Source organism: Lepidothrix coronata, unplaced genomic scaffold, assembly GCF_001604755.1.
Source record: "Lepidothrix coronata isolate B3197 unplaced genomic scaffold, Lepidothrix_coronata-1.0 Scaffold68, whole genome shotgun sequence".
In the NCBI taxonomy this organism is placed as follows: domain Eukaryota; kingdom Metazoa; phylum Chordata; class Aves; order Passeriformes; family Pipridae; genus Lepidothrix; species Lepidothrix coronata.
The window spans coordinates 2,223,204-2,249,723 of record NW_016690248.1 but is presented as its reverse complement, the minus strand read 5'-3'; the positions used below and the strand labels follow the sequence as shown (position 1 = coordinate 2,249,723).

At 40.7% G+C, this 26,520-nt stretch overlaps 1 long non-coding RNA gene across 10 annotated transcripts; it reads right to left on the bottom strand.

The window, feature by feature from the left end:
* Positions 1 to 609: 609 nt before the first annotated feature.
* On the bottom strand, positions 610 to 26,417 carry LOC108499049. Of its 10 annotated transcripts, none has more exons than XR_001875394.1 (5): positions 26,337 to 26,417; positions 19,073 to 25,175; positions 18,763 to 18,790; positions 17,675 to 18,041; positions 5,945 to 11,441 (listed from the first exon to the last, which is right to left on the bottom strand). It is a non-coding gene; the product is annotated as an uncharacterized LOC108499049 (long non-coding RNA). The 10 variants fall into 10 exon arrangements; XR_001875395.1 differs by having other exon boundaries at positions 5,947 to 11,441; positions 17,675 to 18,790; positions 19,073 to 19,128; positions 23,403 to 25,175; XR_001875387.1 differs by adding an exon at positions 610 to 2,052 and having other exon boundaries at positions 10,993 to 11,441; positions 17,675 to 25,175.
* Positions 26,418 to 26,520: the final 103 nt, after the last annotated feature.

The window sequence follows — 26,520 nt, the reverse complement described above, 5'->3', positions numbered from 1 at the left end:
TATATCATAGATGACAGTTCTTTACTCAGAGGGATGCACCCTGGACAGTTACTTCATTTTAAAAAAATACCTACTGTGTAATTTTCAAAATGTAGAATATTTAAGGATTAGCTTTCTCTTCATTGGCAGGTAAACAGTCTTTTCACATTGTATGAGTTACATTAGATTCAACAGGAGACATTAAACCTATAATGCTATATTTTAAAACATTTTATTGTATTCTAACAATATAAAATAGATTTGGTATTAATAAAATCTGGCACAACATTTTGATAAAACAAGAAAAGAAATACATTAAACAATTAAAACCTATTTTTCATCTCTTAGTTTTCATATATTTTCTTACTATATTTGTGATGGATATAATGCTTAGAGTACTGGATCTATTGCTTAGAGTACTTTTAGGCAGGACTTTGTGTTTAAATAACTTCATCTCTCTCCTCACTTTAAAGGATTTAAAATATTTTACTACCATTTAGCTCACTGAGAAGAGATTAGTAACCTCAGTGCATTGTAATTCCAGTCAAAGCACAATTAAGATAATAATTCTCAAGTCTGTATAACTCTTTACAGCATAGTTTCATAAATATTATACAGAGTTACGAAATAATTAATAGATAACAATTTTCATGAAGTACTTGCTGACATTTTAATCCCCAGCTGTCATGGGGCAGGAGATGCCTCACAGAGATAGCACAATTGAGACACTGCTCAGGTGATTTATAAGTTGGCCCTGGTTCCTCCTGCTGGATTGTCATAGGATGTCCATGAAAAGGACAGTAACATGCATCGTTCTGTAGTAACCATCGAAGAAGCTGTATTTAGTGACATCTGCACCTATGGTCCAGATAGGTGAGGATTTTGAGTGCACGTGGGTTTAGAACAAGGAAGGAGCCAGAGAACTGATTTTGGAGGAAATGTTTTATTATCATCAGGGAAGTGCATTTTGCAAGGGCTTTGAAAGGCGATTAATAGCATTAAGATAACAACAACAAAAAAGACTTTTTATGTCATGACTGAAGAACCTGTAGACTAGGCTTTTTGTTTTAATCAGTGCCTTTTGTTTCTTTCCATCCTGGCTGCCAGCTTCATCCCACAGAGCAGGAGCTGGGACGTCTGTTCACAATTGTCTCACTGCATGGCTGGCAGGAGGTGCTGACGCTGAGCTGAAACCAATTCACAGCCTGCTTTTGGGAAGCAGATGCATGGATGTAATTATGCTAATCAGTGGACTTTTGCCCCTCCCACTTTTCTCAGCACTTCCAGATGCAGTACTTTTATTGTAATTGAAACAATAATATGTGACATTAATTTTAATTTTCTGTGATACCCCCACAGTTGGTGTGTGTCTTCATAACTCAGGGCCCATTTTACAGATGACTCACATAGTAGTCAAAGTTATTACTTTGTTACAAGACTGCCTGGAATCCAAGATTTTACAGTGTTCCTACTTTGCTCATAGACTTAAAATCTGGAGCCGTTCACGTTACTTATTAGTTGAGCAAAATAATTAGAAGTGTTAGTGTAACTATTGTTATTTAGGGCCCCGGGCCATGGCATTCCATGCTGGAGATTCAGTGGAGTCTCTTATCCCATCTGGGTGGCTCAGAGCTTCCAAGCCAGCCTTCATCTGGGCCAGGAAGTACCTTTCTTCATGAGAAGTCCCACAGGCTGTGATGGAGCAACAGAGGTACACCCCCATGCCACATGAGTCAGGACACCAGAATGTGCCCCTTAGGTGCTAATTAAAGTCCACTTCACACACAGGAATATACTTCCAATTAACATAGTAGCTCTGGAATGCATTGTGGGATGTGGAGAAGAGCAGGAGCTATTGCAAAAAAAAAGTAATCGGCACGTTTAAATAACAAGGCCCTTGTGATTAGTCTGTGTGGTCGTATGAATTATCCCACAGTAACCCAGCTCCAGGTTCCAAAATAGATAGTCATGTGAAGGTTTTCCCAGGACTTCTAAGAGCTGGGCTTCTCAACAGTCCAAAAATCTGAGGAAATTATGCTTTTTCAGTTTCCTTCTCTTGAGCTTCCCATGTCACTGCATGGTAAAGAGCCAAAATTACTGTCTTTTCAAAAAACTTGAGGAAAAATGTATAAAGGACAAAGAAATACATCATTCAGAATGGTGTCCTGGGGAAAAAAAAATGGGTAACCTCAAAGTTTATTTTTTTGTTTTGAAATTACTTCTTATTTTGGAATTTCACTTGGATTAGAGATCCAAAGAGTCTGCCAATTCAAGTCTCAGTTGTGATTCAGCTGTTACTCATCCATAAAATGAATAACTTTATGTCCTGTTTCTTAATTCTTAGAAGATTATAATGAATTTATCATTACCTTTCTTCATCCTTTCTCAAATACTAGCCAAAGCACTATTCAATAGGGAAATAAGGAGACAGTCTATCTGAAAGACTCTGCTGAAGCCCAGGATGTTTATTTTTCTACAGAGAGCTACTGTATTTTGCTTTAATTCTACTTTGCTTAAGAAAACACTGTAGGCAAGCCTTTCCACCATTTTGCACCTAAAAGCTCTGAATCCTGTACCAAAGATCCAGTTCAATTAGAAAACCTCTGCCATCAAGTGATCCCCAGTGTGCCCATGACATTTGCAAGCAATAATCACATCAGACTCCATTTCCTGAAGCTACCTTCATTGCCTTCAGATGCCCTTAAATTCTGCTGTCTTCAAGTTATCTTGCAATGAATATTTATATAAAGCTGTGATTTCAATTGTGTCCACACTTTGTGATCTGTGCCAGAAAAATAAAGGGTCTCAACATCAAAGAAGGTTTTTTAGTTTAGCCATAAAGTGAGCACAAATACACTCTAAGATGTAGGTAGCTAGCAAAAGGGTGCTGGCCCTTACAGTTCATATGCTTTTTGTAAAATCACTTATTTTGACAAGTATTTAAACAAGCACATGATGACAGTACACAACAACTACTGAGTACCTTTGTGTTTCTAGTATTGTTATCGTGTCATCATGGTAAGCATAGAAAATGCTGTTGCCTCCAACGGCAAACAAGGAGCTCTTTAGTAAACTGCTACAGAAAGTCCTGCTCTCCCTCTTTTGACTTCTTGGTAAAGAGTCCTCTCAGAGACTCCATTAGTCTTCCCCTTTCAGGTCTTCCCAGAGCACTCTCAAAGAAACAGAACAAATCTCACTGCTGTAAAACCTTTGGACACAAACTATAAACAAGCAGCACAAAAATTGTGCCAAAAAGTATCTGGTTTTAAAAAATATTATCAGCATCCTGGAAACCAGAAGCCAGAATGAGCCAGCCTTTAGCCTTGGTTAAATACACTGAACTGAGGGAACTGATGGGCTGAATGAGGACAGATCATGAGCCCACAGCCAGACAGAAACATGTTTCACCCTCTCTGAAGAGGACATATTTGGATGGATCTGCATATGTAGCAAGAAAAACAGAATTCTTTTGCAGTGCTCCAACAGTCTTCTCTTTCAATTATTTGCTTTACCTTGTCCTGTGATTTCTAACACTCTGGAGAAATTCATACTTGGAACACACAACTATATAATCAGGATTTTTGGAGAAGAGATTGATAAAATTAATAAGAGATAAAAGAAAGCTTGAGAAGATTTCACATCTGAGAATGAAGAATCCAACTATTACAAAATCACAATGTATATTACCTATTCCTGAAAATCTTCCCAGTTGATCACTATGCTGAAAAATATGTGAAAATGTAAGCATGAGTGACTGTCAGCATTCCCGTGACACAGAATAAAAGTGATAAAATAGGTAAGAGTCTGCTTTGACACAAGGCATTGTGTTTGAAAGATGATTCCTGGTTTAATTTTGAGAGGGGGAGCCAAGCCTACAGCCCATTTCATTTTATTGTACTGAGCAGTTGTATCCTTTTTATTCTTTACAGTGTCCTCTACCATACCAGTTTCATGAATGCAGGAACTGCATTCATTTTTGAGACTGGCTGCTAAAGGAACAGAGATAATGAGGGCTAATAGGAACAGGTGGAGAAAATGGCCAGGATGTAGCAATTTAATAGATTTTATATAAAAATACAGCATGGCACTTAAGAGCTCCAGCTCTCAGCAATTAGTGAAAGGACAAGGTGATTACAGCCCTGTTATGGCAGATGTCTTCCTCTCTCAGTAGTCCCAGTGCCTGCACATACCTGCAGTACTGCACCAATTACCATCCTTTGCGACGAAAGCCCTTTCATTTGCACTGAATTAGGTCATTGCCCAGTTGCTTTTCCTACAAGCACAGAAAAGTGCAGAGATGCTTAGAAAAAGAGAGGAAGGATACTTCCCATTTCCCAAAGAAGCAGAGACGGGCAAGTGAAACATCTAAGAAATGATGCTAAATGTAAAACAATCCTGCCCTTCTACTTCTGTTTTCTTATTCCCACTGATCTGCACTGCTTCTCAAAACATAAACCTGCTCAATATAAGTATAACCACAGGATCAAGGACAGCAAAATATTAACAGCTGCACATTAACAATGACAGGCTAAGCCAATTAAGCTGTAATTAAAACACAGCATAGCCTGACAAAGGTGGCTTCATTAGAAGAATGACTATGGTGGAGGCTGTTTGCATACTCTGCCATGGGCTTGCAGGAGGAATGTCTGCCTTCTGTTAAGTTCCGGGTATTGGAGTGGTGTCACAAACAGGACCGTAGGGCTCCCAAGTAACACTTAATCTTGCTAGAGTGCTTTACAAATATGAGGCTAATCTCATGGCACCATGAGGAGGTAGGTGTTATCTCCTTCTGCCCAAAGTCAAATGACTTGTGTAGTTGCACACATAGAGTCTCCAGGGAAGTGCCAGAAAGAGAATACAGAATGTTGTTGGGGTTTTTTTGTCTTATCCTAATTGCTCCCTACTGAAACCATCATTAACTGCAGAACTCATTTTCTTTCCTCAAAAACTGAATGGTATAATTTGCCCTGAATGCCATGAATGCCGGATAGTGCCTTAAATGCAGCTGCTTCAATTCAGCACTGAGGAACATCTAGCATTTAAGGATTATTTTATTGCTTGTTGCCTACTATGGCTTCAACCAGGCTTTCCATCTCAGATTGTAAAACTGGATTCATGTTACTATCCGAAACTGGCAGTGGCACAAACTAGTTTTACAAATCAGAAAAAAAATATTTTCCAGCTATTTCAGCTATTTTTGCTGAGCAGTGAAGAAAGTCCAACAGCAGCAAAATGTCTGCTTATGTAATCAGCTTCAGTTAACTGGGGCTGGGTGTTCATATGATTAGTTTAAAATATTTAATTAATGTTTATAAGAACCTCCCACAGGTTCTTAGTGCTCCATGTTGCACTTGAGTTGCCTTTCATAGATAAGACTGTAAAAGAACAGCCCCATAACCATTTTGTAGAGAGGGAGACTGACAAATGTAAAAAACCCCCTTTCTTATACATTTATTGTAGCTCCTGTTTTATGAGTGCCTCTCTCTAACTGTTAAACAGCAGCTGTTTTCTTACAGGCACCACAGCAGAAAAGAGACTTGAAAACACATTACAAATGGATGAGATGACCTCAGAGGCTTCTTTCATGCAGAAGAGGATGCCAAAGAGGAAGGTGTTATGAAGGGAAAGGAGATAATAAAGTATCATCACAGATATCACATTTAAAAGGGCAGCAAGACATGTAACCTATTGTTATCAAATCTTAATCTTCCTGACAGGTGTTTGCTTAATAAGACACAAGGAGTTGTGGATTTTCAGTTCAGCTTAGAGTTAGTGAGGTCTTCCCCAAGATTGTGGTTTTGATCCCTGTATGGGCCATTCATTTAAGAGTTGGACTCAATGATCCTTGTAGGTCCCTTCCAACTCAGAATATTCTGTGATTCTGCGATCTGTGATTTTAACACAAGCTGTAGCACTTGCTTGAATTAATGCATTTCCCAGCCCCACAGCAGTAGCTGAAGCAGAAAAATCTCTTGGAAAAGTATTTCCTTTGGATTTTGAAGCTACTTGTGAATGAGAAGCAATCTGTGGCAACTTGTCCAGGTGTTTTCCTTTCCAGCTCAAAAGATTTACCAGGACAACACTGGTAAGCTTGTGTTATCCTTAAAACTTGTTTTTCATGCTCATTCTCCTTCTTGCTCGTTACTCTAATGGCACTTTCATAAACATCACATTTCTTTCTGTGTATTCTCAGCCTGTGAAGATCTGCGCGAACTACACAACTGTCATAAATTATAGGAGTGCAGCTGAAGGCAGCAGTGGTAACATCAGGCCCTGCATACACAGTCCTATTTTTAAATTTCTGTTTTGTTGAGAAGGGAGGGGGTTTCCTGTGAGCATAATGAAGTGGTGCTTGGCTGCATGCTACAAATAATTTCTCATGCAAATTTTACCCAAGTCTGTGCTTATGGTTCGCTTATAGCCTTGAATGGAGAAAATAAAGTCAACCATATGGTACAATAGTTCATTATTTATAAATAAATATGTGATATGTCATCTTCATAACAAAAACCAAAAACCATAAAATAACTTTCTCCAGAGAAACAGACGTACAGCTCTAACCCATCTAAGCCAGAATCTGTTGGAATCTCAAGGAATTTCCTCGCAGCCATCGGTGTGCACTGGGCCAGGCTCAGGATTTTCTGAGCATCAGCTACTAAGAACCTCACCTATCCTGCTCCCCAAACACAGTTTTTATAGTTTACTATAGTACATCAGTGAGATGCTCATCCCAAGACCTTATTATGTGACTCAAGAAACCATGGGAAACAATACTCTAAAATAATGTTTAATTTCATCATTGAATCTTTCCAATAAATGCAATGAGATTCAGTCATTCATTATCTACCCCAAAAGTGGATTAAAATGTGCCCACCACTGAAATAAAAACAAAGCTTTTAAGCTAATCTCAGTAATAAACCATCCAGTCATCTCTTTCAGGTCTGAAAATATATGTGCTGCAGTAAAAAAAAATTATTATAATTGTTAATTAGCTCAGTATAGTTAATTGATGTGTTCTGCAGCATCCTTAGAATTTAAATTCTGCAATTGAAATTAAATAAAATTAAGAAACATACTTTAATTTTTAAACCCATTATACCTGCACTGTATTTTAAGCATTAGGGAGCCTGAAATTCACAGTAGACATTTAATGAATAATCAGACCTGGAGATATAATTTGTCATAGCCACAGAAAGGGCTTGGTAAAAACCAAGCCTGACAAGTTAATTAAGTCTGAATATATTGGATAGTAGGAATATTTGCTGGCATTTATATATTTTTTTTGTTTTAAAATTTTTTTGACATATAGAAAAAATAAGAAACAACTAAGAGAGTCTACAGCATATAGAATTACAAATCTTGAAAAATGTTTAAATATTTAATAGCTACTGGATGCATTTTTTTCATGCTTTTCATACAAAATTTCCTTCTCAGAAAACCCAGACAATATTTAAAAGAGTATTTTCATAAATGGCTTGGCCTTACAACCCTTTAACCTCATGAGTCATTCCAGATCATGCTAAAGCTTACTCATGAGGAGGAATGTAATTTTTGGGCCCTTAGCATCTGACCTCACAAAGTATGATGCAAACTTTACCACCACGAGTGAGAAAACTAAGTGCAGTGGCAGGGTGCTGGAATCTCTTGCTGGAAGATGAAGCTTTTGTGCTACTTCATGGGTAGCTCCCTCTGTCTACTATCACCTCTATCCATGTGCAAAGAAGCTCAAGTGAATCAAATGCTTGCAAGATTCAGCCATAAGTGTTCCAACTCCTAAAGGGCCTAGACTGGCAACACACTGAGTCTTCTCCAAACTGGCTATGTACCTCCAAACTTTCATTAATGTTTTTTTTAGAGGGTTGGCATTGCCAGAGACTGCCTTACAAAACCTGAAATCCTTGCCTTCACACAGATCATGAAATGTTTCTCTCTCTCTCTCCTGCCCTCCCTCCACACAGACAGAGACACATACACACTGTCTACACATGCACCTGTGGGTGTAAGGGTGTATGCCTCTGTGTGTATATACACATTAAAGGTGGGTTTGTTTGCTTCCTCTTTTTTAGGCTTCAGGAAGCCTACAGTCTCAAATTCTTCCACGATGGCTGCCAACATCATTCTTTGACAGGAGGGGAAGGACAAGAGGGAATAATCTCATAAAATCCCATGACTCAGCTGGGATTCAAGATAAAACCTTGTCACTCATAAAGAACATGTGAACACTGACAGCGACTGAACCAAGTCCACAGCACAAGTTAGCAATGCTTACGTGGTTTCCTATTTTGAACTTTTGTATTTTGAGATATATTTTTGCTGCTATAAAAGAACAGGTAATAAGAAACTTGGTATTTCTGTGACATTAAGAAACTGTTATCCTTTAAGTATTATTGATCTTTCCAAGCAGTTAAAGGTTTTACCCTTGGCTAGTGGTTTGTTGAAATACAGCAAAAGATATACTTTGTAGAAGTTGTCCCAAATCAATCTCCTGATACCAAAAAGCCACGTCTAGTAAAACCATGTGGTCATAAAACCTCCCTGCAGCTGTTGCCTTTGCAGTGGACCCTGTCCAGATCCTCCCTCGCAGCACAGAGAACATAACAGAAGATATACTGCAGCCTGGGATGCTCTATTCTATAGGTAATTTTTCTTCTGGGATCAAAGCTGAGAGAGAACTCCTATTCCATTTCACGCTCTCTCCTTGTAATAGCTCCCTGACTGCAAATGAGGGATCTTCCCACTGTTTTGTAGGAGAGATTACTGTGACAACCCAAATCACAATCCATGCTGTGACTAAAATGAAGTTCTTTGGGCCTCTACAACTACAGTGCTGCGATGATGAGTGGTACTTTCTCCACTCACACATATGCTCCCAAGGCATAGTATTTATCCCCATTCTTCCTCCATGTAACAGCTACAGGCTGGATTAGTAAATAAAGCAAGCGTGGAGCCTGGAATGGGAGGTTAAACATTGTGCTGGAAAGTCAGCAATTTTAGTCATCGGGTAAAATCTCCCGTGACGGCATTCCTTTCTGAAACCGGATCCCGGAGAGAACAGCTTACAAAGCTGCAGGGATGCCAGGCAATGATCTACAGCCCTGGCCTTCCTGAAATGTATTCCTCCCCAGCATCTGTAAGCTGTCAAGTCATCCGTGTAGTCCTCATGTATGTGTAATACATCCTTGAGCCATGACTTTTCTCCTGTGGTTCGAAGCTGTGTTTTCATGTGGCTCTGGGTGCTTTAATTATGTGCAATGTCGGGATACAGGTCCAAACAAAATAATTTTAAATTGGCTTCCCTATTTTTAGAGGACAGCTTATGTCCTGCTTGGATGAGTGAACAGAAATGTTTGGGAATGGCCCCCAAACATCTTCTTGTAAGCTGAAAGTCTGAAAGCTACAGCTAAATCCAGGCAATCACATGATGATGAGTGTAATCAGGAACATACATCTGAAGGATGTCTTCAGACTTTTCCAGAAAGTTGGGATCTGTCACAAGAACTGCAAAATTTTTAAAAACTGAGTATTCTTTCTGTTCAGACCTGTTATTACATACAGTAGTATTGTTGCTAGCTAAATATGATTAGACCTGATGATCTTAGAAGTCTTTCCCAACCTTAATAATTCCATGATTCTACAAACCTTTAATGATCTGGGGGCTTTTCTTCTAGATTTTGGAACCAGGGGTGGGGGAAAAAGGGAGAACTTCTCCTTGAAAACTTGGACATTTGGACTTTTATCAGCATTAATCTGATTCCCAAAGAAATTGTACACTAAATCATAAATCAACTAAATGAAATGAAGTAATTTTCATAACAGAATCCAGTGCTGAAATATCCAGTCTACATAGAGTTTGGGATGAATGTATCATGTTTAAGACTTTTAGCCAACCTCTGGAATTCATGTGCACTTTTTCCACTTGAGCTGTTACACCACAAAATCAGTCTCACTGTTTCATTCACAAGTTTCCCAGAGAGAAATGCAGTGCTCAGAAACAGAAGACAGCTCTTCTGCATGGGATCTGGCTGGCTGCATATAGAAAAGTCATGACTGTCTTCAGGTACCTATTTTCTGAATAAGGTTGGACAAAAATGTAATTATTTTGTGACTTTATAAAATGTTTCAAAAGGATCTCTAGGAGTAGTACTGCTCATAACAACATCCTGAAATGCCATCTGAAGGCACTGCTGCTAACAAGGAGTATCTGCAGCTCAGGATTCCTTCTTTCACAATCTCGTCACCAAACCCAATACTGAACCTGCTGTGGTTTCCCACAGTTGTTGATCCTAGAATCCATGTGTAAGGTATACCTTTAATTACTAATATAATTATTTCCACCAATGTATGGGTTATGTTGTAGAAACCCATAAATTACATTTTTGCCTACAGGTAGCATTCATGTAATTATCCATGTAACACAGGCACAAAAACACATGCTCTTTACTGAAGAAGTCTTTACTGTCATTTCTGTACACTCCTCTCCAGAAATTCTCCTGTAAATACCCTTCAAGATTTAAAGAGGTACAACTTTTATTTGCCGATTTTTTCTTGACTTCACATGGAACCACCGACTGTCTTGTCTGAGAACAAGCCCAGCCCTTACAATCAGCATACTTCCTGTTTCACATTAATTCTCCTAACTCCATAAGGCATTAGGGATGGCTTGTCAGAAGTAGGTCTGTTGTGTGTTGCAATGATAATTAAGGGAATTTTCAGCACAAAATGATATTTGATTTTTTTTCCTACTAAAACAGAGTGAGAGGTCACATTATACTCAAGGTTGCCCTGCACCTTGGTAAATATGTTACTCTGAAAAAAAATCAGCTAAAGCTGATTAAAGCTGCAAGCAGTTTTCTAATGAAGAGCATATTTTCAGTTAGATTGGCATGTTGGCCTCCCAGGACAGACAACATATACTACTTGGTATTTACTTTAGGATATTCCCTCTCTCCTTCTGAGATTACTGAAAACTTGACTTGTCTACAACATTCTCTGTAGTCTTTGAAAATTACTTACAGATGACAGGAAGGAATCTGGTGGCCTCTCATATTTGTCTTGAGTCTTTTCCAGTTAAAGAATTCAGGCAGCATGAAAACTTCAGCTGTGTCTGTTTAGTCAAAAGAAGCCCATGACCAAAAGCTGTTCAGCAGTCAAGCACAAAAAGTGATGGGACCATGGAGATACAGAAAATCAACAAAGTAAGACGAGCAGAAAGCACAACTTTGTGAACACCCAGAAAAGTCGATTCCCTGTTGAAGCTGGCATCCTTTGTTCCACTTCCAATAGCTGTATTTAAGTAATTTCTTTTAGCATTTTTAAAATACAGGTGTTTTTGCTCTTCATGCCTGGATTCATAGGAATGGCACACATTGCAGAACTGAAACAGGCATATATAAATTCTTCAGCATCATACAGCATTTAGCTGCTTATTGGTTTTATATAGTATTTGTGGAAGTGTCTTGTAGCTGGAAGAAAGAGTAAGAGAAATAGTCCATGACTGATCTCTTGATCACTTTAGAAGATAAGTGCTTTTATAATTGAGTAATTTTTAACTTGTATAACTTCCTGGGTTCCTCTTTTGTCAGAGTCTTTACTGATAATAAAAAGTTTACAATATGCTAGGTAAGTTGAAGGCAGTAGGATAACCAGGTGTGATGGGACCAGAGGCTGCCAAAGTTCCATCTCTCTCCTGGAGTCATACCACAGAGATGGGAGGTGCAGCATCACAGTCTTAGGGGTATAGCAGATGGCTGGACAGATCTCGGATATCTTTGGCAACAGGGGATCAATAACATTCACACTCAGAATGATGGAAAAAAATTAAGAAAACTGGCCTTCCTTGAGCAAGGAGACAGGCACAGAGACAGGAGTCTTGGACATGCAGCCAGTATTTCTATTCATGAGCCCTGAAGGCACTGCTTACTAAGCAATTTCCCCATGAAGAAAAGAAAAAAAGCAGAGCTTTCTGTATTGGGTCTCTTGGACCACACTAACTGTTTAGAGCCATCTGATACACTGGGAGAAGGAGAAAGAATTCAAATATCTGAAACCACCAGAGTGAGGACTGTAAAAAATAACAACTAAGTTATCAGGTGATGGTATGTGCTATAATTGCTAGATCATATGGAAATAAAGTTCAGCAGCTGTTATTTTACCAGCATTACTAACTCTAGTTCTCCCATAGACAAAAAGCAATAAAAAAAGCTGTCTGCTGCCTACAAATCTGAGATCACAAGCCATAGGCCTCAGACAAGACTTTGGCCTCAAATGTCTACATTTTACTATAAAGATAGATATACACTATAAATTAAATGAACTAAAATATTCATTTGCTTGGTAACTAAAATAAATTTTCCACCTATCATTATGCTCCACAAAGTATGAATAAATGTGGACTGATGTCAAATGAGTCACAGAAAAAATAAAATAATGCTGTTTATCTTTACACGTCAGCTGTTGTATTATATGAAAGTCATTCTACATTAAAGAGCTTATAAAGTTAAGTGAGACTTTACTGCCACAGTAAGAAATTATTCTAGCCTTTATTTTATTGCAAAAGTATTGGTAACCCACCTGGATCAGTGCCTTTGATCACGCTACAAATCTTTGACCACACAGTAAACAAACTGGCAGAGGTGTGAGTGATTCTTTCACTCTAAGAAAGAGGACAAGACAGTTTGGCAAATTGCCTTGGTTGCCGTTCATTTACCAAGAAAAGTATATTAGCAGCAAGTCTGGTCACCTAAAAGTAGGAGTCTGCAGGGATAGCTCCCAGTTCAAGTGCCAGATTCAGAAGAGTCCTCTGAGTGTCCCATCATTGCCTTGACTTAACTTAGGCCTTCTTCCGCAAAAACCTGAGCAGGTCTTTAACTCAACCATTAACTTTCTAGCAACTCAGTTGCCTCTAGGTTGCAACACCCAGTGCCTAGGCAGCTGAGGGAATAAGTAGTTTGAACTTATTAGGGCAGACAGCACTTCCTCCAAGTGATGGTGCTGTATTTTATTAATAACACGTTATCCAGCTTTATACCCTAATCGCTGCCTCTGAGCCAGAAGCAGTAAAGGAGGGCAGTGCTGCTCTCCATGCTGGGCTTTTCCCTGGTAGCCATTGTGTACTTTGCACTTAAGGCAGTGGGCACAAAACAGAAAAAGCACTTCTAAAAAGAAGTTTGTTGGCCTTGAGTAGGGGGGCTTTCCAGTCACTAAGCTAATACTCTCTAAAGGGAAAGGTAAAGCAGGACAGCATCTTAACAGTGCTTCTGGATGTCAAGGCCAAAATCTTTTGTCACAATTTTTAATATGTAGGCCATGCATCTTGCAAAGCAGAGCCTTATAAATCTTTTCTGTTTCTTGCAGGAAGGAAAAAAGCAGAAATTTGGCTCCTTGGAAATGCCGATTAAACAGCAAACAAAAAAGCAGCAAAAGGGCAACCTCCACAGGGGTGGTTATTTGCATTAAGGAAGCTTTTGCTGGGGGTTTCCCTTTGCTTCTGGTCAGAAGACAGTTTTGATGAGGCTGAACTTTGTGTATTGAATTTGGAATGAGTAATACAGGCAGACTGTGTGCCCAGTGGGAGACTAGAAACTTTTGTATTAACATTTACTTTGAAAAGAATTTGCAGAAAGGTAACATACTTTGTCAGCTGCAGAAAATAACATCACTGATAATGCCATGAACAGGCTTCTGACAGAGCTATAAACACTGAGAAATTTAGGGTGTTTTTTAAAGGTATCAGCTGTGAATTCCCAGCCTCAGGGTGAGTCATTTAGACCAGATGCAGCATTTCAAGGAAACATTTCTAGTGAAGTGACTAAACAGTTGGAAAAGGCCCAACTGCAATGCATTCATAGGCATCCCATGGGTCAGGTGAAAGAATCTGTTTCTTAGAGACACCTGGACAGGTGGTATTCGCAGATGATATAGAGACAAAGGCCAAAGGAGATGGAGTTGCCCAAATAGAGGGAAGCTGCATCCAGGAAAGCAGGAGCTACAGAGATGTCGGCACCCAACAACTGGAGCGACACATGTGAAGAGCTGTCCAGGCTCTCTGCAGAAATTAACAGCTGAAGAGTTGTGATTTGGTGAAAATATGATCCATGGAAAATACTTAGGAGGCTGAAGGGGAAGGAAATGTACTGCCTGAATAACACCAGGAGCTACTAATGACCGGCTAATGCAAAGGCCAAAAGAAATTCATCATCCATCAGCTTCAGGGTCTGTGAAAACTCAGTGGATTATGTTGTGTGATTGGTATTTCTATTGCTATTGTACTGGGAATTGCCTTCATGTAGCAACCCTGGAGGGGTTCCGGGCTACTGAAGCAAGTAAATGTGCTCTGGAGCAGAACTGAGCCCCTCTACAGAGAGCTGGCAGGAAGAAATGTGGCTCCAGGGATTTCTTTGGGCTTCAAGTGCTTCTAGAATGAGTATGGAGTGACAAAGATTAATTGTTCCCTGTGACAGTTCTAAACTAGGCCACTGTGCAATAGTGGCCTTCGTAAACCTGTTGGAGTATTTGAAACTACAACTGTGCCCTCGGGTTTCCTCTTTGTCAGGATGCTGCCTCATGTGGCATCAAAACTGAGCTCTAAGTAAGAACAAAAAAACAGATTGACATTACCAGACTTGAAGGACAACAGCCAAACATTTCACAGCATGTCATGGGAAAGAAGTGTGAAATATCCTGCTTTGCCCAGGTATTAGGGAAATATTCACAGAAGACAAAGAATAGAAGCTATTGCTCTAATATAACCCATTTACCTTAAATTTGCAAGGTTTTGAGCAATGCAACTGGGTGTAGTATCAGGTGACATACCACAATGTGCCTTTGCTTTTTTTTTTCGTGTCACAGTGGATAACTGTGAGGTTTTACATTGGGTGGTGGAAAATGGCCTGACCACAGGTACATCATCTTGAACTTCCCATACTGGAACTATTAAAAAATCCTACTCAGCAGCTTCCTGAACAACTGAGCCAAAGCTTTGCAATAATTGTAAGAAATGTAATTCCAAATAGCAGCAAACTTTCCTGCAGTCAAGAGCTGAATGTGTTATTGGTTTTGACTGGGAGTCTGCATCATCCAGTTACACTGACACTGACAGATTAAGACAGAGCACAAACCACCACAAGGTCTGCAGAGTACCTTTCATATTCATGCATACACCAGAGATATTTCAGAGGATGAGAAATTATCTAATTTAAGAGACAAAATCTGAAGATACCCAAGAAAACCCATAGGAGGAAGATCCAGCCTAGGCCAAAAGGTCTCTGAAGCTTTTTTAGAAGATTAGCTAAGAAGGTTTAACTCTCTGGGGATGTCAGTGGCTTCTGCATGGAAACTTTAAAGAGACAAATTGCACACGATGGATAGACCTGGACAGCAGAACAAACATTTCTGTCTCACTGATAATCTAGAATGAAGAATGTGGGGTATCTCCGAGACTTGAGCAGGCAGTCTCATGCTGGAGCCTGCAAGGACTGCTGGGCTTCCTGCAACCATGGAAATTACAACAGTGATCAAACTGCTAATGCTTTCAAATTCTTGCTGAACAAAATAGGAAAAAGTTGCAGAGAGCACCTGGCAGTGATGCTGTATGGTTCTCTGTGTGGGAAATTGCTGTGTTTGTATGATATTACACTTTTTTGTGTTTTATGGGTAAGGAGAGGCAAAATGTAGTTGGGCCAGAGCTCTTACTCAAAGTGCTCCTCTAAGTTTTAGACTTCTTTGTGTGAATAAAAAAATAACATGGTAGAAGAAAGCTTTACATAGAGAAAACTATGCCTGTAATAAAGTCTTCATCCTAAGATATTTCCTTTATTCCACATCTGATCCCAGATGAATGAAAAAAGCAACAACAGGAATTTCACAGTACTCCACCCAGACTTTCTTCAAGACCAGCTCTATAAACTATAGGATCTGTGCATGCAGGGATTATACTGTTTGATCATAAAGCTGCACAGACCAAAAAGAAAAAAAAATAAGTTCAGACTAAAAATTTGCATTGCTGTATAAACAAAAACCAGCCACCACTTGTTCAGTGGGACAGCAACACATCTGGTCTCCAATCCTGTAGCTGCCTGGCTGAACAGGGCTTGGGAGCACTGAGGAGCTACCACTGCCTAGGAGGAAGGGAGTGCCCAGTATTAGTCACCAGAAACCAGGTCTGAATCATTTCATGGAGTTCTGATTCAGCAAGTTAAACATTGGTGAGAAACAGGAGATGAGTCCTCAGCATTCTGCACTGAAGCAGACAACTGCTGGGAAACCCAGGAGGAGACCGATGACATGACTCCAGAGATGCAGCAGGACCTGGGACTGAGATGGGCCACCCAGCTCTTCATGGGCTTGGACCCAGGCATGAGACATTGGTGTGCTGGGGGAAGGATGTCCTGTCTCTGCGGACAGCAGCGATGACAAGAGGTGTATGAGGTGGCCCTAGCAGACCATGGCCATGTCCAGAGTTTGCTTTTCCCCATCTAGTTTTGCTTACCCCGAGCAGACAATATGAAGGCTTACACTTAGGCCTCCTGTGCCCAAGAACGACTGCCCACAATTACGCAAAGCAAATGTGCGTTTGGAGAATGCCACATCAGCAGTCCTCCTCGGGTGTGAGGAGGATTAGTGCCAGCCCTGTATGATGTTTACATAAGAGGATTTGATCTATGCTTCCTAGTGTGATTCACAGGGCTCTGCCTTGCTGGAGTAGCTAAAAGTTAATTGCTCTTGCTTCTGTACTTGGCCCTGGTACTCTGCTTTCTACAGCAACTGCACTGGTAACAGTAACATTGCAGCAGGTGTTATGGTCCAATTTTAACACAGATATTGTTGATTGGCATTTTTGTTTCTCCACATATTTTTTCCGACTGTACTTTTTGAGCCTACAAACTTATTTTTCAACTGCAAATCCTGCTTTCTTTATTTAGATGAAAACCAGAACACTAACATTTAGAAATACAAGGTTGCCAGCACCGTTTAAACACACTTCCTTAAATACATAGGTTTGGAAAAACAAAACTGGTGCCTCTGTACTTTGACGAGCTAAAAATGACACTGGTTTCAAAGATATGGAGCATAAAAAGAAATTAAATGTTAAACTATAAATAACTCAGTTTTCACTTGGGCTCCAGAAACTTGCACAGCTTTCTATACAGGTAGTCACTATGGCACCAACTTATTTATCAATCACAAAATGTAGTAATTCAATCACAAAATTGAGAATTTCACAGAATGTAACTGTAGCACTACATTTTTTCTTTGTTTGTTTATTAGGGATAATAGTTTCAAAAATATGCTTTCTCATATATTTTCTTATAAATTTATAGGTTTTCTATTCAAAGCCTTGGTATTCCCTCTTCCTGCCGTTCGATCAATGTACCCATTTTGTATCTGTTTTCTGCCTTTAACTAGTTCACAAGACTCTAACACAAGAATCCAAGAAAGCTTCACTTACCAAAATTTTTAAGTGATTTGATTTCCCTATACTTTAGGAGCGATGTGCAGGTAAACCAGAAGGCATAGTAAATAATCATGTTTTGAGCAGGATCAAGAGTTTAATACTTGAAAGTTCTGGACATGACCAGATCTCATTCGGCTCAGACTCAATTATGATACTGAATCATCTCTATCTGGCATGACTGCTGCTACGCAACATTTTCATGAAGCTTTTATGTTAAAATGCAGATTTTTGCAGCTAACTTACCTTGGGTTGTTCTTCCTGTTGCAGATTGTTTTTTGTTTTGTTTATTTTTTAAGTGTGGTGTGGCTTTCTGGATACTTCCAATACCAGCAGATGTTGCTTAAGGAAGAAGCTGAACTCCCTAGATCCATCTGGTGTCATTTGCCCACATGGTTCCCTGGGGATGTTTCTCTTATTAGTGTTTCCATGAAAGCAGGCTGATGGCTAGCTACACAATCCCCAGCCAGAAAGTCCCCTTGGCTGCTTTTCATCCAGTCCCTTTCTTCTGACACATCCAGCTTTGGTGGGCTACAAGGAGTCAGGCCTCCTCCTGGAAGAGCTACTGAGTTTACTTGGGACACTCATGCAATCATGCTGTGTCAAAGTACAACTAGAAGCAAAGGAATGTTGGCAAGAGAAAATTATGTATAAGCTATGATTAAGACATTAACAGAACCATTATTTATTACTCAATTTTCTATCACAGCAACCAAGATCAAAGGTTTTGCCTTTTATTCCCCTATGAAAACCTTATCTGGATCAAGCTGAGTCATAGTATTCAGTTTTTCTGTCGAACTCTCTCCTACATGGGTTTTTCAGGAACTTGCAAATGTACTTTCTTCAGCTCAGCCCTCTATGACCATCTCCTCCCCATTCGCCACCTAAATCATTTATGCACATCTAAGTCTGTATTTCATTCCTTACTGTTTGTTTTGGAGCCACAAGAAACCCATTTGTTATTGAACAGCTTAATTTCATTTCAAAGTAATTTTAAATATGTCAGTTTAGAGCTGCTCTGGTTTTAATTTTTTTTCATTTGGTTTCAATATATTGTCATTTTTACATTTTACTTTCTACAATTCAAAGGGATTATATACTATGAAACATGAAATTATATGGTAAGAGTGTTGTTGTCACAGGAACAGTTTGCTTCCACTGCACAGTGACTAGCAACTCACTGTATCTGTGTACGACTGCTGCAGTAGCTGTGTGGGAGCTGACTACTGCAACTCACGAAAAGTGCCCGTGCAGGGTGGTGCATGCAGCTGCTTACAGTCTGAGCCAGATGGATGTTATCCAGACTGGTCTGTGTATCAGGTAACTGCACTTACCAAAAGCTCAGAGCTGTGTTGATAAGTCCTGCAGAGAGAACAGTTATGGTAAATACAAGCACAGTGTCACAATGCTGTGGTTTCAGTTTTCATATCAGAGCTGGCCTGCAGCCTGGTAGCTCAAAGTATAAGAGCAGGCAAGCAACTCTCCACACTCATCCATCTAGACATAACCCCTGAGGTATGTAGAAAGTCTTTTAATATTCCAGAGAGGGCATCAGTTCCCAAATGCTCTGTGTTCTCTGGGTTCTTAGTTCTCTCTGTTAACAAAATTCCACCTCCACCCTGATGTGTGCCCAGACATCTATACCTCAGTTTGGACAGGCAACGCTGACAGCTCTTGTGTTGCTGATGGGAAAGCAGTACCTGGAAGGAGAGCAGCAGGTTCTTATTAAAAACAAACTTCTTCAAGAAAATCAGCTAGTTACTCAGGAGCCTCAACTCAGGCTTCCTTAGCCCTCCAACCTACTACAGCTCCTCATCCAAGGCAGCAGTTCATCTTTTGAATCTTTTTGTACTCTAGTGTATAATAAAAGATCTGCGATATCTCACACTCAGCCATATTTCAACTTATGCAAACTGGGATTTGATAGACACTAGATAAAATTTTACAGGACAGTACAACATGCTAGCCCAGTTAGAATGAGCTGGCACTGGGAACTGCAGCAAATTCCTAAAGTACTGGCTATATCCCATTTGCAGAACTGCTCAGCCCCATGCTGTTACTTAAGCATCTGGCAGGAGTTGTGTTACTCCTGTCCTGCTCAGCTGGTGCCACTTCTCTTTTTTTTCTGCCCTGACAGATCTGGTACCTCCTCTGAAGAGCAAAAGAGAGGAGACAACACTTACGAGCTCTGTACCTCATCTTCTCTGTTTCCCCCAGAGCCTTATAGCACAAAAAAATACTGCACAGCAAATTTTAAAAGAAAATGAAGCGATCACGAGCAAACATGGAAGCTGAGGGAATACAGCCTTGAATGATCATACCAGTACAGTCTATACTGGGGCTAACCCTCACCGATAAATTTCTCTGTAGTGCTTCTTGGGAGCCTTTACTTCTCAGTGTGAGAGATGAGCTAATAGGCACTTGGAGACATGCTAAAGTGATGTCAATCAGTCCACAGCAATAAAATACCAGGGAAGATCTTTCTAAACCTACAAAGCTGCACCATAAGAGCCTTTGGTCTCATCTTTTTTTTTTCTCTTTTACATGCAGAACTGAAAGAGACGCTTAACCCACAGCAGCAAAGGGGAAGTCACAACAGTGAAGAGCCATCATTTATACAATCCAACCTAGAAATAGAAATGAAAGAGAAAACCAAAGAGCAAAAGAGAAGTGCATATCCGAGAAGCTGTACACAGAATGACAGTACTAATGTTAACATAGGCTACCTGAAAGGACAGGAAAATCCAGACATCCCCTTACTCATACTTCATATCATAGAGCATATAACTGAGTTAAGATGGAGAAAATATCTAGAGCTGTCTGAAGGGCAATGAGAAGAAGCTAATCATCAAACTCCTCAAACTCTTCCAGAAGAGAGATTTTAAAGACAGAGAAGACACACCACATGCACAGAAAGCAGGAAGAAACAGATGGAACTGTTTTCAAATCGTAAGGCAATTAATCAAATTCTACCACCAGAATTTCACCCTGCCTCATCCTGCAAGTTGATCTCCATGTGCAGATGTCTCTGACATTGGTCTCCTTCTTTGAGGATCAGGGGCCCAGGCATGAACCAGAAACCACAGTGGCTGATGTGTGCCCCCTTTGCGTGCTTCCTCTATTGTTCTGTTCAGCTTGTGCATTGAAATTAACAGCACCTCATAAAAAATGCCTCCTTATGACATAGGTTCCACATGCACTGGCGGTAATCTGGGACTGAATAAACTCTGGCCAAGAATTTCAGATGGAGGTGTCTGTGGCTGAGCTTCTGAATCGGCATGGAGACAACTGGATAAACAATCAAGCATACTGATGATTTTAGAATTGCCATGAAAATCAGTTGCACCTCACCAGTCTGAGTATTAATTAACATCTTTTCACCTACACACAGAAACACTTTGGCACTGGCACATCATTGCAATGCAGTTGGATGTTCTCATCAGAAAAGATACACATAGCTGAGTTTATCACCATTTTGTGGTAGAATCCCATTTAACTGAAAGAACAGGTTTTCAATGAAGTTTCAACACTCAGAAAACCTTTAGGAACATAAGGATACAGTTCTGTGTATCTTTGGGCAGAACAAGGTATTGGTTCATCTATTCTTTGTTCAGGCCCATTCCTTTTCTATTTCTTCCTCCTTTCTCTGTCTTTCTAATCAATCAGTGGATTCATTCTGCAGTCATGGATGCTTCAGCATGAGATGCCTCCTCTAAAAGCAGAAAATTTAACACATGGGATTTACCACAAAATGAGCAGATATACAGATACCCAGCATGATTCTTTGGGTATACCATACCACACTATACCACGTCAGCAGTCTTGGATTTCTACCAGACTATGGTTGAGAGAAGCGCCGTGTTAGGAAGTTCCAGTTTTGCTGAATCAGTGTGGAGTATGGGTAGAATAAATATCACACACCTTGCTGTCACACCAAAATATCTATCCATTACACCAGAAACTGCCAGGTTGCCAAACACTGGAGGAGGCAGTAATACTGTGCTGACAGCAAAATAGGGCTGAATTGCTGCACCCTCGGGGAATGAATCTGGAAAGTCTGGAGCATACTAGCAAGGAATCTAAACAACATATGGGCGAACAGGAGCAGTTCCCTTCACTGGCAGTACTCTTACGCACAAAGCTAACCTGGTGGTTGTGGTGGGATTGAGACCTTTGTGTCCTATCCCCCAAGTTCTCTATGACCCAGTGCACAACACTGAATGGGACAGGGCATAAGGATACTGCAAATGCATTAGGTCAAGTAACACTGGTCTGTCATTCACCTCATAGCACTATACTACAGCCACACAACGCCCATTTCTAGCCAGCCTCCTCCATGGTTTCACCTTTCATATATCAAACCTGTGTGCTGAGCACAACTAATTAGGTCACCCAAGATCAGATCAGTCCACTCTGCCTGGTGCCAGGATCACAGTAGGAGAGAGGGACAATTATATGGCAATTGCATGACACTGATGTAGGGAAACCTGAAGTGACGGTCAAATGAATGAGGCCAGTACCTATTTCATGCATCTTTCCGGGCATGTATCCACAGCAGAAGTTCACACTGCAGCTCACAGTAGTGAAACTACAGATAGCACTATTGCCAGCAAAATACTGCATCCTTGCTTTTATTAGAGGGAACTGGTAAACCACATGGCAAAGCTGAAAGCAGGCAAAGGTGTATCCTAAATTACAAGCCCAATCAAAAGTCATCATCCCTTTCTCTGAGAAAGTAACTTCTGGATTGTTACATTTAATTCCTAAAATGTAAAATTCTTACAGAAATTGAGGATATTTTTTCCTACTGGGTTAACAAAAAGCATATGATGATGAGTGGTTAAGCAAACAGAAAATCAAAGTAAAACAAATAATAAAACCCCCCAAATTTACCCCTGTTTATCTTGAAAATATTCACTGAGTAAAAAGTAACAAGGGTTTGCTGAAAATAAATCTTGTAGACAATCCTGAAATATTAAAATCCAAATATATCATATCTCCTCTGTTTTCTTCATGCAAAAGTTTTGCAATGCTACGAATGTTGGAAACAAAGCCCTCCAATGACTTTGAGCTGGCACAGAAAATGAAACAGCAGGGGAGTCCTGAGCCACTAGTGCTCAATGCAGGGTTGCCTTCAGCACACAGGTCCAATATCAGCAAGTAAAAGACACACCACAGATCCAGGGTAGTAAACCCTGTTTTAGGGTGCTCAAAAACACAGCCAAGTGATGCAGAGCACTGATGTGATGCAAAGTCATTTTGGCAGCTCAAGCTTATTGAAACTTTTCCAAAAGGACAACTTTTCCCTAGCAGACTCAGTGCCAGTATGTGCATTGTTTCTGTGTCATCCATCGTAACATGGAGGCAAATGAAGCAATTTAAGGAGCAACAGAAAGAATTATCTGGAAGAGTGGTTTTATAGAGAAGGGTTAAAAGAGCTTAATACATCCAGTTTTGTTAAAGCAGAGGTACATGGAGACGTGTCTCCAGCCAGCAAATACTTAAGTAATGCAAACCTTAAGGATGGAGAGGAAATACTTGGGCTTCTACATATGGGAACAAGTAGGAGTAAATGAAAAGAGGGTGGGGAAAGACCAAATGTCAGAAAATCTTACTGGCAGTGAAGAGCAGAGCTCGTGCAAATTTTTCAGAGGAATTCTTTTAGTTATTTAAAAAATAATTTGAAACATACTAATAAACAAGCTAAGTAAGTCTGTACTAGCAGGAAAGTTGATTGGATTACCTAACAGCCTTATCTCTCCCCATTTCTTTCTTTGCTTCATTTATTTTCTACCAAGTAATCATGTATAACATTTGGTAAAAGCAAAGAGAAAGTAACCCAAGGTACATTCATGACCTCAATCTCAATGTTGATTTAAGAGACTCTACTTCCCACTGTGAGTTCATGCCATCCCAGCAGAACAGGAAAAATGGACCTCACAAAAATTTCTCATTTATTCAAGTGCAACATCACCTGGATTTGATCGGTGTCCCACAGAAGAGGTAACTCCGTGCAGGAGAGAGACAAGGCGGTTCAAACAATGGATTATTGCTTTTGGAGTCAGTCAGGCAGATCACCTCTACTGAGTACCAGCAGTTGAAGAGGTTACAGGTCCTAACTAACCACACTGACACTCTCCCAGGAATTTCTGTCTCCTTATCAAAGGTGGCAGAAAACCACACATCTGCATTTTAGTAGTTCTGGTTCCCTGCCCAGAAAAAAAAAAAAAAGAGTATAAACTATCCACAAAGGTAACTTGCATGATAATTGAAAGCTGGCACTTTGGTGTGCTTTAGGAGGAATGTTTTAAACTACCACACCTCAGTAAATGCAGCAGTCTTTAGGTACAAACCTTTTCACTGAAGGTAGGCAAGGCTGAAGGTGGACTGACCATAGCTCTTCTGGTGTTAAATTTACTCTATTCTAGCTGTCATGCTGACAAAGCTAAGAATGGCTGCAGGAATCAGAGTACAGCTCCCTATTTGAGGGCATTTCTTCATCTAACAAGTTGGCTGTTGAACTTTAGTGTCGCAGTATTTATGCAATTTCTGTTTATCAACACAACTAGATTTTTATAAGAACTATATTCTACACCTTGTCATAGTTAATTGTAAGAAGCTTTTTTCAGTATAGAAATTATTTTTTAAAAATTGTTCAAGAGGCTCAAGCAATACTGCAATATCCAAGTGTTAATATTTATACGTGCTGCATGCATAAACCAAGCAACTTGAAGAGTCTCAAACATGTATGAAACAATATAACCCAGACTAAATCAGAAATAAATTAATGGAATGCTTTTTGCTTTATCATTTACAGACATTGGACCATATTGTATTGGTTTTTCCTGCACAGAAAACAGTGGGAGTTCTGGACAAAGATGAAAAGGAGAATGTGTACTACAACCTGTTTGTTTTCTACTCATATCTTTTTCAAAAGACGGTCTGTGTTTCAAACAAATAAAAACTTCCCATATTTTAATGCTGTAAAGTTTAAGATTAATAGATACCATAATGGTAGGACTCATGGTTCTTCTCTCATGTATATTATGGCCTTTTTTAATAGCATAGTTGGCATTTCCATTTTTACTCTAAGGTAGATGTTGCCATCCTTACATCTTAGTTTCATTAGAGTTCCCATTCATTTCAGTGGGTAGGATGCTCTACAGCGTGAATTACAACGTCTGGATGCTTGGTTGTGCAACACTGGCTTTGAAAGACGAGAAATAGGAAGGAGCTGACTTCTTTTTCCAGAAGAGTAATGCATGTACAGCAGAAGCCTAGTTCGGATGTAAAATCAAGATCATACCGGGTCCACTGTAATAAAGATGCAGCATTAATTGCTGTTCGTCTTTCTCAGTTCTTAGGTTTGATCATGCTCTTTGATGTACCCCCACAGAAGTAAAAGTGTGGACTTCTGCTCACAGCAGTAATCAGGCTTTATATGTGGTTTGGGTGGTTCTGATAACTGTTGACAGAGATTCATGATCGTAAGTCACTGATTGGTGTATACCCATTTTCTATGCAGTAGTTAAAAGACTATGCAACTTTGAAAGATTAGTAATTACAGAGAAGCACTTAACTTGATTCCTCCTCCCATGTCTTCAGGAAGTGACCACTGTTCCTGGGAAAGGTTTCGACCCAGTGTTTCCAACTTTCCATTTCACTCTTAAAAATAAACCTCATTGATGCTGTGGCCATAGTTCAACAAACAGCTGTATCCAGACTTTCAAGGTGTCTTTGGGGAGTTCTAAGAAAAAAGAACAGTGTGTGTTAAGTTTGTGCAAAAGCCATAGCAATACTATTTTAGTTAAGTTGTTAGTCAGGCCTTTAGAGACTCTGGGTTTATTACACTACCCAAGTCTTTTATGCTGTTCTGACAGCTGAAACTCAATGACATGTTCAGCCACTTCAAAACAAATGTGACATGTTGATCAGGTAGGGAAATGAGCTAAGGAATAGCGCGTGGGTGCATACTGTTTTTTTATTCTAAAAATCTAAGGCTTTTCTTCGCTAAACAGAGACTATTTGTGCTACAGACTTTTCCTTTTAACGCTTTATCCAAGATGCCTTTGGCACTGTAAGTCCTGATCTTGGACAGGCAATACCCAATTCATATCTCTCACTGGGAGCCATGGCACACCTGGTATCACAGGTCCTGTCAGGACTGTTCCATGGACCCATTTCCCAGCGCAACATCCTCTTGACAGACACCAACCTCACACGTTTAACAACTTGCCTTCTCCCCATCGCAAATTTCCTCTATGCATGCACAAAGGCCTTATGGCCACTCGTGGCCCTCAAAGGCACAGTGCGTACATGTCTTCCCTCAGCAACGGCAGGCGCGCGCTATCAAGCCCTGGCTCCAGCACAGGCCTCACACCGCGCCTCAGGCGGGCAAAACCTCCCTCTCCTCCAGTTCTATTGCTGCCGAGGGTGCTGCACCGACAGGCCAGGCCCAGCAGCGGGGGAAGGGAGCGGATTTCCTCACGGGGAGGGCTGCCGACACCCCTGCTCCACAACACCCTGGGCTTCCAGCAAGGAAGATAGGACACGGGAAATGGGCAGAAACACCGGAGAGAAACGCCCCCGCCCCCCAGCGAGGCCGCCGCGCACAGAGGCAACGGCTCGGCGCCCGCCCGCCACCATCTTGGACGCGGGCAGGAGGAACGCCGGCAGCCTCCGCAGGGAAACAACAACAGCGTCACCACAGCCCTCCCGGCGACGGAGAGAGAGCGCTAAGGAGGTGGGCTGACCCTGCCGCGAACAGCCAGCGTTTACAAAAGACCTAATGTTGCGTTTAAGAAACCAACAAACAAACAAAAAAATTAAACCAAAACAAGCCGGTCACCAGCCCTCTGCCTAGACCAGGGGGAAAGTGAGGCCGCCTTGCCCACACTTAAAATGGCACCTGCTCTGCGCCCTCGCCTGGCCGGGGGCGGGGCCTCCCCGGGGGGCGGGGCGGCCCCCTCTCCATCCCCCGCCCGGGACACGCGCGTCAGGAGCCGCAGCGCGCGCGCTTGCGGGGGTGCTCGCCTGGCCCCGCCCCTCCCCGAGCTCCTCCGCGCGCGCGCCGCGGCCCGGCCGGAGCAGAC